The 15,794-nt window shown below is 48.2% G+C and overlaps 1 long non-coding RNA gene across 1 annotated transcript; it reads right to left on the reverse strand.

The window, feature by feature from the left end:
- Positions 1–5,947: 5,947 nt before the first annotated feature.
- LOC129464166 (uncharacterized) lies at positions 5,948–13,473 on the reverse strand. Its single transcript, XR_008651458.1, has 3 exons — positions 13,437–13,473; positions 12,061–12,105; positions 5,948–6,321 (listed from the first exon to the last, which is right to left on the reverse strand). It is a non-coding gene; the product is annotated as an uncharacterized lncRNA (long non-coding RNA).
- Positions 13,474–15,794: the final 2,321 nt, after the last annotated feature.

Raw genomic sequence — 15,794 nt, forward strand, 5'->3', positions numbered from 1 at the left:
GTGTGTGTGTGTGTGTGTGTGTGTGTGTCAGGGTCTCGCTCTGTTGCCCAGGCTGGAGTGCAGTGGTGTGATCATAGCTCACTGTAGCCTTGAACTCCTGGGCTCAAGCCCCCCTCCCACCTCACCTCAGCCTCTCAAGTATCTGGGACTACAAGTGCATGTCACCATACCCAGCTGGCTTATTCTTTTGAAGTTCCTCTAACCATAGCCTTCAGTGGTTTGGGGTGGGGGTCAATGGGGCATGGAGAGTGCCCTGTGAAAGAACTGCCATTGAGCTCCTTCATTCCCTGAGTGGTGAGGGGAGGTGGCAGCTGAGGATAACACTCAGGTATGTAGTTTGGGAGACTGGCAGACGAGCAGGTTTTAGTGGGGCAGAGTCTAGTTTAGCTTTAAACAGATCGTGTGTGAGGTGACTAGGGGACATGCCCAGGAACAATGATACCTACAAGCCTGCAAACTGAGACAGGTCTGAGTTAGATACAGTGATGGGGAGTTACTAGCAGTAAGGTTCTGGTTTTTAAAAAGGATGAAGAGTATCACATTGTTACCATGGCAACAGGCAGTTGAGCTCGTTTTGGGGATGAAGGGTGGAGGCAGGGCAAGTCCGTGAGTTCCATTTGATGGCAGGTTGAGGGCTACCTTCTAGGGAAGTGAGCTCTAATCTTGGCTTTGCCACCTGATTGAACCACGTACCTTCACAGCCTGTAAAGTGTATGTGAGGCCAAATTGTAAGCAATGCAAAGACAAGGGATGACTATTTTTGCTGACTTTGGACATACATAGTTCTATCTAACACCAAATGTACTACAAGTGGGTAATACATATTAAATATAAAAAATTAATTAAAAAATTAGCTGAGCATGGTGGTGTGAACCTGCAGTCCTAGCTACTCTGGAGGCTGAGGTGGGAGGATTGCTTGAGCCTGGGTGGCAGAGGTAGCAGTGAGCTGAGATTGTGCCACTGCACTCCAGTCAGGGTGACTGAGACTCTGTATCCAAAATAAAATAAAATAAAATAAAATAAAGACCCCTCACTAAGATGAGAAATTAAATTAATTTGAAAAATTACATCCAGGTGCCATGGCTCATGCCTGTAATCTCAACACTTTGGGAGGCCGAGGTGGGAGGATCACTTGAGAATAGGAGTTCAAGATCAGCCTGGGCAACATAGGGAGATAGGGAGACACCTGTCCCTACAAAAAAAAAAAAAAAAAAGCTAAAACAAAAAAACAATCAGCCAGACATGGTAGTATGCACCCATAGTCCCGGCTACTCGGGAGGCTGAGGTGGGAGGATCACTTGAACCCAAGAGTTGGAGGTTGCAGTGAGCCGTGATGGTACCACTGCACTCCAGCTTGGGTGACAGAACAAGACCCTATTTCTAAACAACAACAAAAATTACAAATAGGCCAGGTGTGGTAGCTCACACCTGTAATCTCAACACTTTGGGAGGCCAGGGTGGGAGGATCCCTTGAGCCCAGGAGTTCAAGACCAGCCTGGCCAACATAGCTTCTCAGGAATGCTGGATTGCTTGGTCACAAGTAACCGGCACTGAAAATTTTGAAAAATAAAGCTGAGTCAGTGTTGGCTCCTGGCTGCTTGAAGTTCTTATCTAGGGAAAAACTACTGCAGTAATTATTTTCAAGAAGCAGAAGGGAAAAAGGAAATGAATAATTAGGAGGAATTGAAGAGAAGCAAATTTCCCTTCTCGCAAAGCTGGCAGATCATAATGCCTCTTTACCAAGAGGATTTTCTTCCTGTTCAATTTGCTTTTCTACTCCTCCTGAGTAGAAAAGAGAAGTTGTTAGGGGATGGGAAAAATAAACAGGGGAACAAGAGCGAAAAGAGGAAAAGAATGAAATCATCTTTCTACAGAAAAGGCAAGTTGCTGCTATTCTATCAGAAAAATAAAATGGAAAGAAATCATTAAAATCAACATGTAAATTTTGAGGAATGGGTGAAGATAGATTCATAATCCTTTTGGAACCCCAGTGTCACAAGAGAAGCGTGTCTGTGCCTGTGCCTCAGTGAGAGCCCAGTCTCCTAGGTCCCCGAAGTGTGGCCTTCTCCCTCTATCTCCATGCACCTCTCCTAACCTGAGCGTATGACTAGTTAGCAAACAATTGCAATCCACTCCTCTTTGGCTTAAAGCTCATAAGTAGTTCCCTTTCACTGCCTCCCCTGGCCAGGCACTGGCTGGGCATCTTCCATTTGTCTAAGTGCCAGTTCGAGCCTCCGCAGCACGAAAGCTTCCAGGCTGGCCTGCAGGAGTACTGAAGCACCCTGCATAGAATCTCTTTGTGGGGGACACTGGAGAAAGGGCTCCCTAAAGGAAAGAGAGCTGTTGAAATTTGGTGCCGGAGCTCAGAGCTTCTGCGAAGCTGACCTAGGGGGTGCCTGGTACTGAAGACAGAGCACTCCATGCTCCCTATCAGTGCACTTAGACTTTGGGTTGTAACCGTCCCCTCCTAGCCTGTGAGCTCAAGTCCCTCAGTGTGCTCACCGCTGTACCCCTGGCAAGCAGCACAAAGCCTCAAAGAGTGGTGCCGAACACGCATGGGCTGGACAAGTGGATGAGTGGGCTGGGTGATAGAAGAGGCGGCATTCTAAGAGCTGCTGGGCTGGACAAGCGGATGAATGTGCTGGGTGACGAAAGAGGCAGCGTTCTAAGAGCTGCTGATGTGTCTGGAGTTTGTTCCTTCTGGTGGGTTCTTGGTCTCGCTGGCTTTAAGAATGAAACCACGAACCCTTCGCAGTGAGTGTTACAACTCTTAAAGGTGGCACAAACCCAGAGTGAGCTGTAGCAAGATTTATTCTGAAGAGCAAAAGAACAAAGGCTCCACAGCCTGAAACGGAACCACAGCAGTTTGCGCTGCTGGCTGCAAGTGACCAGCTTTTATTCCTTTATTTGTTCCCGCCCACATCCTGCTGATTGGTCCATTTTACAGAGTGCTGATTGGTGCATTTACAATCCTCTAGCTGGACACAGAGTGCTGATTGGTGCATTTACAATCCTTTAGCTAGACACAGAGCACTGATTGGCACATTTATAATCCTCTACTAGACAGAAAATTTCTCCAAGTCCCCACTAGACTCAGGAAGTCCAGGTGGCTTCACCTCTCACTGGCACCTTGGTCACTCTACTGCCATCCTGAACCCAGCCTGAGCAAGGGAGGGCACAATGATATGGCCAATGGGAATGGAAAGAACAGCTCCTGGGGGGTCAGCAGGTTCCACAGCGTGGGAGGTGGCACCCATGTCCTCAACAGCACTGGATCTTTCTCCCATGGCTTCAGTTTTGTGAACCCTGGAGCTTTGGGCAAGTATTACTGGCCTTGTCTTCCCATCCCACAAAAGTAAGCTGGGCAGAAGGGGAGGAAACAGCAAACCCTGGGCCAAAGCTGGGGTGCTGTTCATGAGGATGTGAGGGTCCCTGCCAGGGAATGACCAGCGACTGGAGAAGAATTTGATGAGGAAAGAAGGCCCACATTGACCAATAAGGAAATGCTGAGAGTTTTTGTTCTGGGGAGCTTCAAATAAAGTCCAGTGGGGGCATGGCCTGGGGAACACAGGTCAAACATAATAATATCTGATTTCTTTGTTTCTTTCTTTCTCTCTCTCTTTCTTTTCCTTCCTTCCTTCCTCCCTTCCTTCCTTCCTTCCTTCCTTCCCTCCCTCCTTCCTTCTTTTCTTCCTTCCCTCCTTCTCTTTCTTTCTGTTTTTTTTGAGATAGGGTATTGCTCTGTCTCTCCCAGGCTAGAGTGCAGCGGCACAACCACAACTCATTGAATTTATTTCAGCCCTTACCTCCTAGGCTCAATCAATCCTCCCACCTCAGCCTCCCAAGTAGTTGGGATTAGGGGCAAAAGCCACCATATCCGGCTAATTTTTAATAGTTTTTGTAGATACAGGGTCTTTCTATGTTGCCCAGGCTGGTCTCAAACTCCTGACCTCAAGTGATCATCCTGCCTCGGCCTCCCAAAGTGTTGGAATTGTAAGCGTGAGCCACTATGCCTGGCAATTATCTCTAATTTGTAAAACCACCTTGCAAGGTAGGTGCCCTTTGTCACCCTTCATTTGCTATGAGGAACTGAAGTCTGAGAAGGTCGGTTTGCTTGCCCTGGGTCGCAAGGCTGGTAAGCGGGGAGCTGAGCCTCACGCACAGGCTGCCTCTCCGTGATGGAGGCAGCCATACCCATGGAGGTCACGCCCTAGAACAGAAACCCCCGCCTTGCCCAGTCCATGACATTTGTTTTATGACAGCAGACACTGTGGCATTGCCCTGGCATTGTGTCCTTCGGGCAGTCTCAGTCAAAGGAGAGAACGTTGTAGTAAAGAAAGCAAGACAGAGCCTTCAACTCTCAGGCCTGGAAAAGCCTGCGCCAGGTTCCTCCTGTGCATAGAAATAGGGAGGCAAAGGAATGAGTTGAGTAATAAGCTCAAGGCTTCAGGTATTACAAACAGAAGCAATAAAATTGACGCTTGGCTGAGTTATCGGAGGCAAAGAGGCAAAAATCCTATTTAAAAGATTATGCCAAATGCAATAAATCCAAAGTAATGGGATTGCTGAGCCTTAGCTGCCATAAAGGGAAACCATAGCATGTCTTGGTTAAAAAAAAATAATAATACGGGGGATAAACACAAGCTGATTTTGTATTTGGACTTAGTGTTTGGGGAAATAGTTATTATTTTTCCAGAAAGGGCTATAGTCAAGGACTGTGCCTCCAGTGCAATGCATTCAATAAATATTTACGGAGAGTCCTCAGGCCTCAAGTGTTCTCGATGCACCCGAGCCAGTGGCGTGCTGTGTGTGCATCTGGGTTGCTGTGTGTGTGTCTGGGGGTGCTGTGTGTGCATCTGGGGTGCTGTGTGCATGTCTGGGGGTGCTGTGTGTGCGTCTGGGACCGGGCGCCACTCTTCTTCATGTGGTGCTGCCTGAAACCCCACACCAGGTTTGTGGGATTTAGGAGAACTGGGGTGAACGAGATGTCTCTCCTGGGAAGATGTGGATTTGGGAGGCAACACCCCAGCAGAGAGGTCTTTTGTGCCCTTAGAGGGGCCTTCAGCTGGAAGGAGGAAAGCTGGAGTCACTGCAAGAGAATCTCAAACACCATGACTCACGTTTGATTATACTAGAAGAGAAAATGCTTTGCAGGTCTGCTTAAAAATCTCATTGTGTTCCGCATAAGCAGTTATGTTCTGAGGTGACTGAGCTTTTGTAAGGCACAGTTCTTTTCAGTCATTAGTCTGCAGCACCCAGGACAGCCTCATCTCAGCTGTGGAACAGAGACCAAATGTTCAGACGCAGTCACCAGAAAGGGTGGTTCAGAAGCGAGGTAAGAACAGCTCCGGCTTTGAGTGCTGTGAAGCACTCTGCTAAGTGCTTTATGCACTGTCTTTGTGTAGCTACTAAAGGTACCTCATCCGACGATTCGAAGGCTGAAGCTCAGAGAGATTCAGTAACTTGCCCAAGGCCACACAGCCAATGATTAGCAGAGCAGGGATAGCAGTACTTGACCCGTCTGCTGTCTGGTCTCTCCTAAAGGGGGAGACTTTAAAGCTAGATAATCGGGGGAACAATTCAGCGAAACAAGTAGCAGTTTGTGCTAGTAAAGGCCACATCCAATTCTGGAGTTTTCTTCTCCTTTGTTTCCTGCTTATTCAGAGAAGAAGATAGTACAGACATGACTGCAATTTCCCCGTGCTCAGACAGTGTCTGTTACACACAACAAAAGCCTCAGTCTATGCAGATCAGGATCACTGACAGAGAATGTCCAGATGTGTGACAAGACAGTGACACAACCATAAAAGTGACATAGTGTCTCAGTAATGGTTTATATAAGAAGCACAGAGGATATCATGTACAAAGAGGGATTTCTATTTGTCTATTAAAACAAAAAAATTAGCAGTCCAGAGGAAGGAGACTCCCACGCCCTGTGACCCTGGTTGATAAAAACAGCCGGTTGAATCAAGGCGCATGGGCAGCTCTTGGTCCTGCTCAGAGCAGCCCTCCAGGCTGCTGTGCCCCACAGCCAGGCAAGAATTCTGCCCACTCACCGCTGCCGTCTCCCCGGCACCAGAAAGAACCAGCACAAAGAAGTTTCCAGCTTTTTGAGGATGGGCAGATAGGGAAAAGGAGTATCCCTTATGCTCTCCACTCCTTTTCCCTAACATCCTCATATCACTCTCCTCGGAGTTGTCACCATGAAATTCTTTCATTCATTCCTTCGTTCTTTCATTTGTTCCTTCCTGCATCCAGCCCCTGTCTATTCACGACTCAACATTCATGCAGAGTTTAGTCTGTCAGATGCCATGCTCAGCCCTAGGGTTATAAAAATGAATAAAATGCAATGAGAGAGCATCTTACACCGGTCAGAATGGCTATTATTAAAAAGTAAAAAAACAACAGATGTTGGTGAAGATGTGGAGAAAGGGAACCCTGCTGGTCGGAATGTAAATTAGTTCATTCACTGTGGAAAACAGTATGGCGGTTGCTCAAAGAACTAAAAATAGAGCTACCCTTCCACTCAGCAGTCCCACTACCGGGCATCTACCCAAAGGAAAAGAACTCATTATATCAAAAACATAGCTGCACTCATATGTTTATTCCAGCACTATTCGCAATAGCAAAGATAGGGAATCAACCTAAGTGTTCATCAACGGGGCATTATTTTAAAAATGTGGTATATATACATCGTGGAATGCCACTTGGCCTTAAAAAAATAAAATTAAGGCTGGGCACAGTGGCTCACACCTGAAATCCCAGCACTTTGGGAGGCTGAGGCAGGAGGATCACTTGGGGTCAGGAGTTCCAGACCAGCCTGGCCAATATGTTGGAACCCCGTCTCTACTAAAAGTACAAAAATTAGCCGGGCATGGTGGGCGCCTGTAATCCCAGCTACTTCGGAGGCTGAGGCAGGAGAATCGCATGAACCTGGGAGGTGGAGGTTGCAGTGAGCCGAGATCACACCACTGCACTCCAGCCTGGGCAACAGAGTGAGACTTTGTCTCAGAATAAATAAATAAATAAATAAATAAATAAATAAATAAATAAATAAACAAAGTCTTTTCTAGCAAAAGTGATGGAACTGGAGGCCATTATCCTAAGTAAAATGACTCAGAAAGTCAAATACTGCATATTGTCACTTACAAGTGGGAACTATACAATGGGTACCTATGGACAAGCAGAGTGGAAAAATAGACAGGAAACGCCAAAAGATGGGGAAGTGGGAGTGGGGTGAGGGTTGAAAAAATTACCTATTGAGTACAATGTTCACTGTTTGGGTGATGGGTGCACTCAAAGCCCAGACTTCACCACAGCGAATTATGTGCATGTGAGAAACCTGCACTTGTATCCCCTAAATATTTACAAATGAAATTTTAAAACTGAATAAAACACAATGCCTGTCCTCAAGCTACTAATTGTCTGGAAATGAGATTGATGCATTAAAGGGTCTACGGAGGCTCCCTGCCTAGGGGGCTGGGCTGGGCTGGCAGGGCTCTGGGAGGACTTCAGGGAAGATAACCTTCAGCTGGATCTAAAAGGGAAATGGGAGCTGACACAGCGGGAGGACTGCAGGGCAGGAAGGCAGTTTTCAGTCTGAGGGAGCAGCCAGTGTAAACTGCACAGACAAGAAATCTCAGGCCCTTGGGTGGTGCAGTAATCCTCTGGCAATCCCCTGCTTCCAGATCGCCCCACTGCTGATCAAGCCAAAATCTACCACGAGATTATTCTTCTTCCAGCCCGGTTCCCACCATGTCACTCTTCTGTTCCAACCTTTCGTGGCTTGAGATAAAAACCCCAATGTTTTGATTGGTGCCCAGGCACTGTGCAACCTGATCCCCACCTCCTATTGGGCAGATTTCTGCTACTACCCTTTAACCAGCACAAGCCTCTGAAAACTCTCAGCCGGGGATTGGAAACTCAAAGCCTCGGAACTCCAGGCACCAGAAAAGTGGGAGGTGCAGAGTGGATGACAGCAGGACACATGACAGCAGACTGCTGAGCTGCTCTGTGTGAGGACGCAGGGCTGTCCCAGAGCCTGCCCTAGGCTTGGTCCTGCTTCCAGGCCTTTGTCCAGCACGCACCTGACATGGCCTCCTCTCCCGTCCATTTCCTTTCCTCTCTTCCACACTTGCCTCCCATGGAGACTTCCTAAAATACTTCTGGAAACAAACGCTCTCCTCCTTTCACACTAAAAAACACATCTGTCTCAAACTAGGTTTATCTTCCTTTTTGAAACTAGCTCCTTCTCGGTTTTTCTGTCTCTGAGCATGGTCCTGCTCTTCTTCCAGTGATTGAGGTCTAAAAACACACATTCCTCCTGTCCTGCCGTCACCCTCAAACCCTGTATGTGCAAAGCATAAAACTGCAGGCCATAGTAGTTGGAAGGGACTTTGGATATTGTCCAATTTACTGGCCCACAAATCCAGGCATCTCCTTTAGAGCAACCTTTAGAGCAATCAGATCTCTGACCAATGATCTCCCAGATTATTTTTCATTCTTCTCTAATTGCTTAAAAATTATTTATATTGAATGAAAATCTGCCTCCCTGGGCCCCTTTTGTTCTTCCTCTCCAGCCACACAGAATGGGTCTCATTCCTCTTCTAAACACATTTGTCATGGGATTCTTCACCTTCCTCCGCTTAAACATCCTTTCAGTATTTTTTTTAATTAAAAAAATTTTTTTTTAATTTTAATTTTTTTTTTGAGAAGGATTCTCGCTCTGTCACCCAGGCTGGAGGGCAGTGGTGCCATCTCAGCTCACTGCAAGCTCCATCTCCCGGATTCGAGCAATTCTCCTGCCTCAGCCTCCCGAGTAGCTGGGACTACAGGTGCCCACCACCATGCCCGGCTAATTTTTTTTTTTCTTTTTGGTATATTTAGTAGAGACGGGGTTTCACCATGTTAGCCAGGATGGTCTCGATCTCCTGACCTCGTGATCTGCCTGCTTCGGCCTCCCAAAGTGCTGGGATTACAGGCATGAACCACCACACCCGGCCCCCTTTCAGTATTTTTTAGGTGACTTTCCCATGACTATCTGGTTACCTCCTTTAACTTGTCACGGTTCCTAATATGTAAACTGGGATTCAATTACATTCTGCTCAAATGATATTTCTTGGGTCTACTATGAGACAAGCAGCAGGTCAAGGTAATTCTGGGCGTGAATTCAAGAGTGAGACTGACTGGGGCCAGATACTGCCCCTACTGCCTACTGGCTAGACAATGTTGACATTCGGTGTCTTCCTTCAAGGCTATGGGCAGTAAAAGGCTGAGAACAGAGTAATATCCAGTAAACATTCAATAGATGATTGCTGTTTTTCTTTTTGCATTTAAAAATATGCAACATGAAAAAGTGCTAATGATTGAAACTGAGTGATGCATATTTGTGGGTTTATCAAACTTAAAAACACTTTATGTATGTTCGAAATTTTCTATAATAAAATTAAAATTTAAAATATCATTTAATTAGGTGGGACACACCTATTCAATATCTGGGGATATTATAGCAGCTGGGATACAAAAATAGTAAAAAATTCCTGCCATTACTAACCTCTGAGTAAATAGGGGAAATATACATGTAAACCAAGAGTTTCAGTGCAGCATTAGAAATGCAATGCAGGCCGGGCATGGTGGCTTATGCCTGTAATCCCAGCACTTTGGGAGGCTGAGGCAGGAGGATCACCTGAGGCCAGGAGTTTGAAACTGGCCTGGGTAACAGAGTGAGACTTTGTAAAAAGCAAGGAAGGAAGAAGAAAGAAAGAAGGGAGGGAGGGAGGAAGGGAAAGAAGGAAGGAAGGAAGGAAGAAAGGAAGGAAGGAAGGAAGGAGGGAGGGAGAGAGGGAGAGAGGAGGGAGGGGAGGGGAGGGGAGGGGAGGGGAGGGGAGGGAAGGGAAGGGAAGGGAAGGGAAGGGAAGGGAAGGGAAGGGAAGGGAAGGGAAGGGAAAGCAAAGGAAGAAAGAAAGAAATAGAGAAGAAGGGCTGGGCACAGTGGCTCACGCCTGTAATCCCAGCACTTTGGGAGGCTGAGGCGGGCGGATCTCGAGGTCAGGAGATTGAGACCATCCTGGCTAACACGGTGAAACCCCGTCTCTAATAAAAATACAAAAAATTAGCCGGGCGTGGTGGCGGGCACCTGTAGTCCCAGCTACTCAGGAGGCTGAGGCAGGAGAATAGTGTGAACCTGGGAGGCGGAGCTTGCAGTGAGCTGAGATCGCACCACTGCACTCCAGCCTGGGCGACAGAGTGAGGCTCCATCTCAAAAAAAAAAAAAAAAAGAAAGAAAGAAAGAAAGAAAGAAAGAAAGAAAGAAAGAAAGAAAGAAGGAAGGAAGGAAGGAAAGGAAGGAAGGAAGGAAATGTGGAGATGCATCCAAGCAATCCAGGTAGCTCAGCAAATGAATGCTTCAGTGAGTGGGGCTGGGGGTGGAACCACAGGTGTCTTTTGTTTTGGACGTTACCTTCCACTACTTGCTAGGAGTGCATTAGCTGATTGAATAGCCTGAATTGACTTGTACCCATCTAGAAAGCCCAATTTGGGGTTTTTCACACATAAAAATTTCTTGGGCTCTGGAGTCAGGGTGTCTGGATTCAAATCCCTTACTTCCAATGATTTAACCTCTTTGAGCCTCAGACTTCTTATCTCTGTTGGGGCCAATAACAGCACCTACCTTGTGGAATTACAAAATTAAGATGTGGAAATGAGCAGAGCATTTGGCGTTGTGCTGGGCAAGCTGTTAAGTGCTCAAACGTTGGTTGTTTCTTACTTCTTCACTCCGACTCCTAAATTATTATTGCAGGTAATTCTTCTTCTATCCTGGAGTTTGTACGCAATCATCAACCCTCTTTAACCCCCACTTCCAGCAAGCACATTCCTGCAAGCCTTCCTTCTGATGGGAACTGGAAAGGCTGATTTGCCAAGCTTTCCATTCCTTCTCCTACCTCGTTCCCTTAGGGAGGCTCCAAGTGACTGAGGGGCCTCTGGGCTGGAGGAGACAGTGGAACGCAGGACGATGGGAGGGGGTTAAAATAACTCATGCTCTTGAAAAGGTAAAATCAGGCCTTGGGTAATGTGTAAGAGGGAGATGTTTAAAAATGACCCTTACCTCTAGGGAAAGAGAAGAAAGACAAAACCTCCAGGCTCCACTTCTGCCGGTTTAGGGCCAGGCTCTGCTTTTTTGAGGCTACAGCTCCACCTTGTGGCTTCATCCACACGGTTGTCTGTCTTGCTGTAGCCCACACTATCACTGTCTTCTTATAAACAAAATTTTGTCCATAAGTTAAAAACTGAATGCAATATCTAATTTATTTTCTAGGTCTGGAATGGTGGCTCATGCCTGTAATCCCAGCACTTTCAGAAGCCAAGGTGGGAGGATGGCTTGAGCCCAGGAGTTGGAGACCAGCCTGGGCAACATTGCAAGACTCCCACCGCACAAAACAATTTAAAAAAATCTGCTGGGCATGGTGGTGCACACCTGTGGTCCTGGCTGCTCTGGAGGCTGGAGGATCGCTTGAGCCCAGGAGGTTGAGGCTGCAGTGAGCTATGATCATGCCACTGCACTCCAGCCTGGGTGGCAGAGTGAGACTCTGTCTCTGAAAATAATAAGGATAAAAATTGGCTGGCCACAGTGGCTCATGCCTGTAATCCCAGCACTTTGGGAAGCTGAGGCAGGTGGATCACTTGAGGCCAGGAGTTGGAGATCAGCCTGGCCAACATGGTGAAACCCTGTCTCTACTAAAAATACAAAAATTAGCCAGGCGTGGTGGCACACACCTGTAATCCCAGCTACTCGAGAAGTTGGGGCAGGAGAATCGCTGAAGCAAACCTGGGAGGCGGAGGTTGCAGTGAGCCAAGATCATGCCACCGCACTCCAGCCTGGGCGACAGAGACCCCATCTCAAAATAAATAAATAAAAATAGTCATAATAATTTACTTTCTCTATCGTAAAACACTGGAAAGATTATGTTCATTCTTGTCTTAATGAGATTTTCATCTTGGGAAAGCATTCTTTTCTGCAGGGGAAGACACTGTTTTGAAATTGCATTTCAGTTACTTACTTACACATCTGGTACTCCCTCCTATTATATGGAACTGCCAGTTTCTCTCCTATAAAAAAAAAGTCATGCTCCAGAATGATACCTGCACAGGTAAGATGCTCACCTCATGTCTTCCCTCCTCTTCCTGCAGACACACAGCAAGGTGTCCCATTCAAACCTAACCTTGTTCTTGCCTCAGGCATCCTCCCTGGAATGCTCACCCTGCACCCAAGCTGGCTTTTCAGAGTCATTCAGAGCCACTCTAAGGGATCCCTTTTCACTGGGCCCTCTCAACTATAAAATCATCACCAGACATTTCGTCTCCCTTGTAACAGCTACACTCATCAGTGTAGCTGGTCGGTTCCCTCTACTATGAAGTTGTGTGTGTTTGTGTGGTCGCACCCTGCCCCCATAACCCAGGTGCGGGCTGAGGAGAGGAAGCATGTTTTATTTATTTATTTCTAAAATTTAATTTAATTTTTTTTTTGAGACGGAGTCTCGCTCTATCACCCAGGCTGGAGTGCAGTGGTGCGAACTCGGTTCACTGCAACCTCCGCCTCTGGGTTCAAGTGATTCTCCGGCGTGTGTGTGTGTGTGTGTGTGTGTGTGTGTGTGTGTGTGTGTGTGTGTAGAGAAGGGGTCTTCCTATGTCACCCAGGCTGGAGTGCAGTGGCCAGATCATAGCTTCCTGCAACCTCGATCTTCTGGGCTCAAGCGATCCTAGAGGAAGGGTGTTTCTGTATGGGCACTTCTTAGGAAATCTCTGCTGCTTTGAAGGCGAAAGGAGCCCAAAGGCAGGTAGGTGAGCAGCGGATACAAGCCTCCCTGTTGTTGCATACGGGTCTCACAGGAAACTGAGTGAGGAGTAGGGAGGGCAGTGGGTTACGAACAGCGATGGCCAGCAGATGGCGCCAGCCCCCAAGGCATGACGCGCTGGCCGCAGGAGCGCCTGACAGTGGCCGCGAAGCTGGTCCCCAAACAAAGCTGGAAGCAGTGCGCTCTCTGGGGTCCTTCACATCCTGCCACTCAACGACCCGAAGGAAATCAGCTACTTCCTGGCTCTAGGGCTTCACCTTTCAGTGAGCCTCGTTAGCAGGTTTTGTTTTCTTTTGGGGGACGTTCGTGTGGTTTGTGACCCCTTTTTCCGTTGGCGCTCAGAGTCTAGAGCTCTCCGGGGTCCGCCCTGACCCGTGGCACCGCCTCGCCTCGCTCCCGCACCCAGAGCGGCGCTCACAGGTCCGTCGCTGCCTGCACAGAGGTCTGTCCTGGACCTCTTAGGTTAGACTGTCGCCTCCCTCCCTGATGCTGCTGCTGTTTGGGGACTTGGACGCCCCTCTGCAGAGGCAGGGGGCCTCGCCTCCGGCCCCATGTGACATCGTCCTTGAAGAATCGTTGCCTCACCTAGATGTCCTTTGGGTGGCGCAGTTCGTTGGCCTTGTAGGAAGGCTGGTTGCCAAGAGCAGGGCTTTTGCTCAGGGCCCCCATGGCTGACGATTGTGTCCTACGTGGGATAATTTAAAGTGCGCACAAGTCACTCACTGATCAGACGCCCCAGGGAGACCGAAGGGTGGGTGCAGCTTGATGGAACCTCTTCTCCAGGCCAGCAGAGGGAGGGAGGGCGGGCCTGCCCCACTACGCCTGTCCCTAAGAACCCTGTCTTAAACCAGCTCATAAATCCCCCATCACTCCCCCTGTGTGTCCTGGCTTCCCTCCTTAGCTCGGAGCAGTGGACATTTCCACCTGCAAGGTGAACTATGCCCTCCTGTGCCAACCGACAGGGATCGGGGAAGGTGGACAGAGGGGCTGCACCTCTGTCCTTTCCCCCCTGTACCTAGCGGGGTGCAGTTGTGGTTTAAGGACATTCTCCTGGCCAGAGCCAGTGGCCTGTAGTGTGGTCTTAGATGTCCTCACTGCAGGCATGAGGCCATGCCAGGTGGCCAGGCTAGGCTCCCAGGGGTGGTCCTGCCAGGCCCTGCTGTCTATGATGTGTGGGGAGCAGGCCTGGAGGAACTAGACGGATGCGGGAACAAACATTTCCCAAAGGCCTGATGACTCTACTGGATTCGGCTGCCTTCATAAGCCTGCATTTCTAGCTTTCAGTGTTTCTGGGGTTAACTTTAAAACAAAATGAAACCAAAAAAAGTTTTTGTTATATACTGTGATTATCCACAACTCTTAAACATAGGGCAATGACAGTTTAATGCACTACCACATCTGCTCAGGATCCTGGAATTCTCTACATTTAAGAGTCGGGGGCCGGGCACGGTGGCTCACGCCTGTAATCTCAGCACTTTGGGAGGCCGAGGTGAGTGGATCACCTGAGTTCAGGAGTTGGAGAGACCAGCCTGGCCAACATGGTGAAACCCCGTCTCTACTAAAAATACAAAAATTAGCCGGGCGTGGTGGCATGTGCCTGTAATCCGAGCTACTCTGGAGGCTGAGGCAGGAGAATCGCTTGAACCCAGGAGGCAGAGGTTGCAGTGAGCCGAGATTGCATCACTGCACTCCAGCCTGGGCTACGAGAGTGAAATGCAGTCTCAAAAAAAAAAAAAAAAAAAAAAAGATAAAAGAAAAGTGGGGCAGTGGGGCAGAATTCCTAGGCCTCCTGGTAGAGCAGGGTTGCTTTGAGCCTGTAGAAAAGTTCGCTTTTCTGACTCAGTCTACTTCAAAGTGGCCTCTGAGGGACAGAGACCCTGATAGGATCTGACTGTCTTGCAGAAAGGGGCAGTGAAGTCACTGACTTATTTTGTGGATGAATGCTGTTGCTGGATGTCCTAGCAGATATATTCCTCATTCTCCACTCAGCTTTCTCTGGCTCTCTCCTCCTGCCCATGTTAGCCCTACCCACTTCCATTCACAAATCCACCTTATGGATGGCTCGAAGGGTGCTTGAGGCCCATACCAAGGGGAATGAACACAGGCATCTCCCGGAAGAGAGCAGTCTGCAGAGAAAACATCTGTATTCCTGACTTGCGGACAGTGTGTGTCCTTTTATACAGCATCATGAAGTTCACCTTTCTCCATCTTTCTCACAAAGAAATCCTAACAGACATTGAACATGCTTAGGTTTAAAAATGGGAGGGCATGATACAGTAGGAAGAGATGGCATTTGTCACCCATCTCCCCACTTTCTATCGGTGGACATGGGGCAAATTTTCTTTTCTTTTTTTTTTTTTTTTTTTGAGACAGAGTCTCGCTCTGTCACCCAGGCTGGAGTGCAGTGGCTCAGTCTCGGCTCACTGCAAGCTCCGCCTCCCAGGTTCACGCCATTCTCCTGCCTCAGCCTCTCCGAGTAGCTGGGACTACAGGCGCCCGCCACCACACCCGGCTAATTTTTTTTTTGTATTTTTAGTAGAGACGGGGTTTCTCCATGGTCTCGATCTCCTGACCTCGTGATCCGCCCGCCTCGGCCTCCCAAAGTGCTGGGATTACAAGCGTGAGCCACCGCGCCCGGCCCATGGGGCAAATTTTCTATCCTCTTTGAGTCTCAATTCTCTTCCATGGAATATGGGGATAATGGTGCCTCTGCTGTGGGGATTGGTTGAGAAAATGGACAAAGTGCCTAGCATGTAAAACACACATCAAATGACAACTCTCTTCTTTCCCCTGGACTAAAGCAGTAAGGAGCTGAAGTTCAAGTTCAAGTTCTGCCACTCGCCAGCTGTGACCAGAGCACTTTGCCTCACCTCAATGAGCCCTGGATTCCCACCTATGCATGAGTCTAAGGTGCCATTTTCTACGATTCTTGGATTTCTTTTG

Source organism: Symphalangus syndactylus, chromosome 15 (genome assembly GCF_028878055.3).
Source record: "Symphalangus syndactylus isolate Jambi chromosome 15, NHGRI_mSymSyn1-v2.1_pri, whole genome shotgun sequence".
Lineage (NCBI taxonomy): Eukaryota > Metazoa > Chordata > Mammalia > Primates > Hylobatidae > Symphalangus > Symphalangus syndactylus.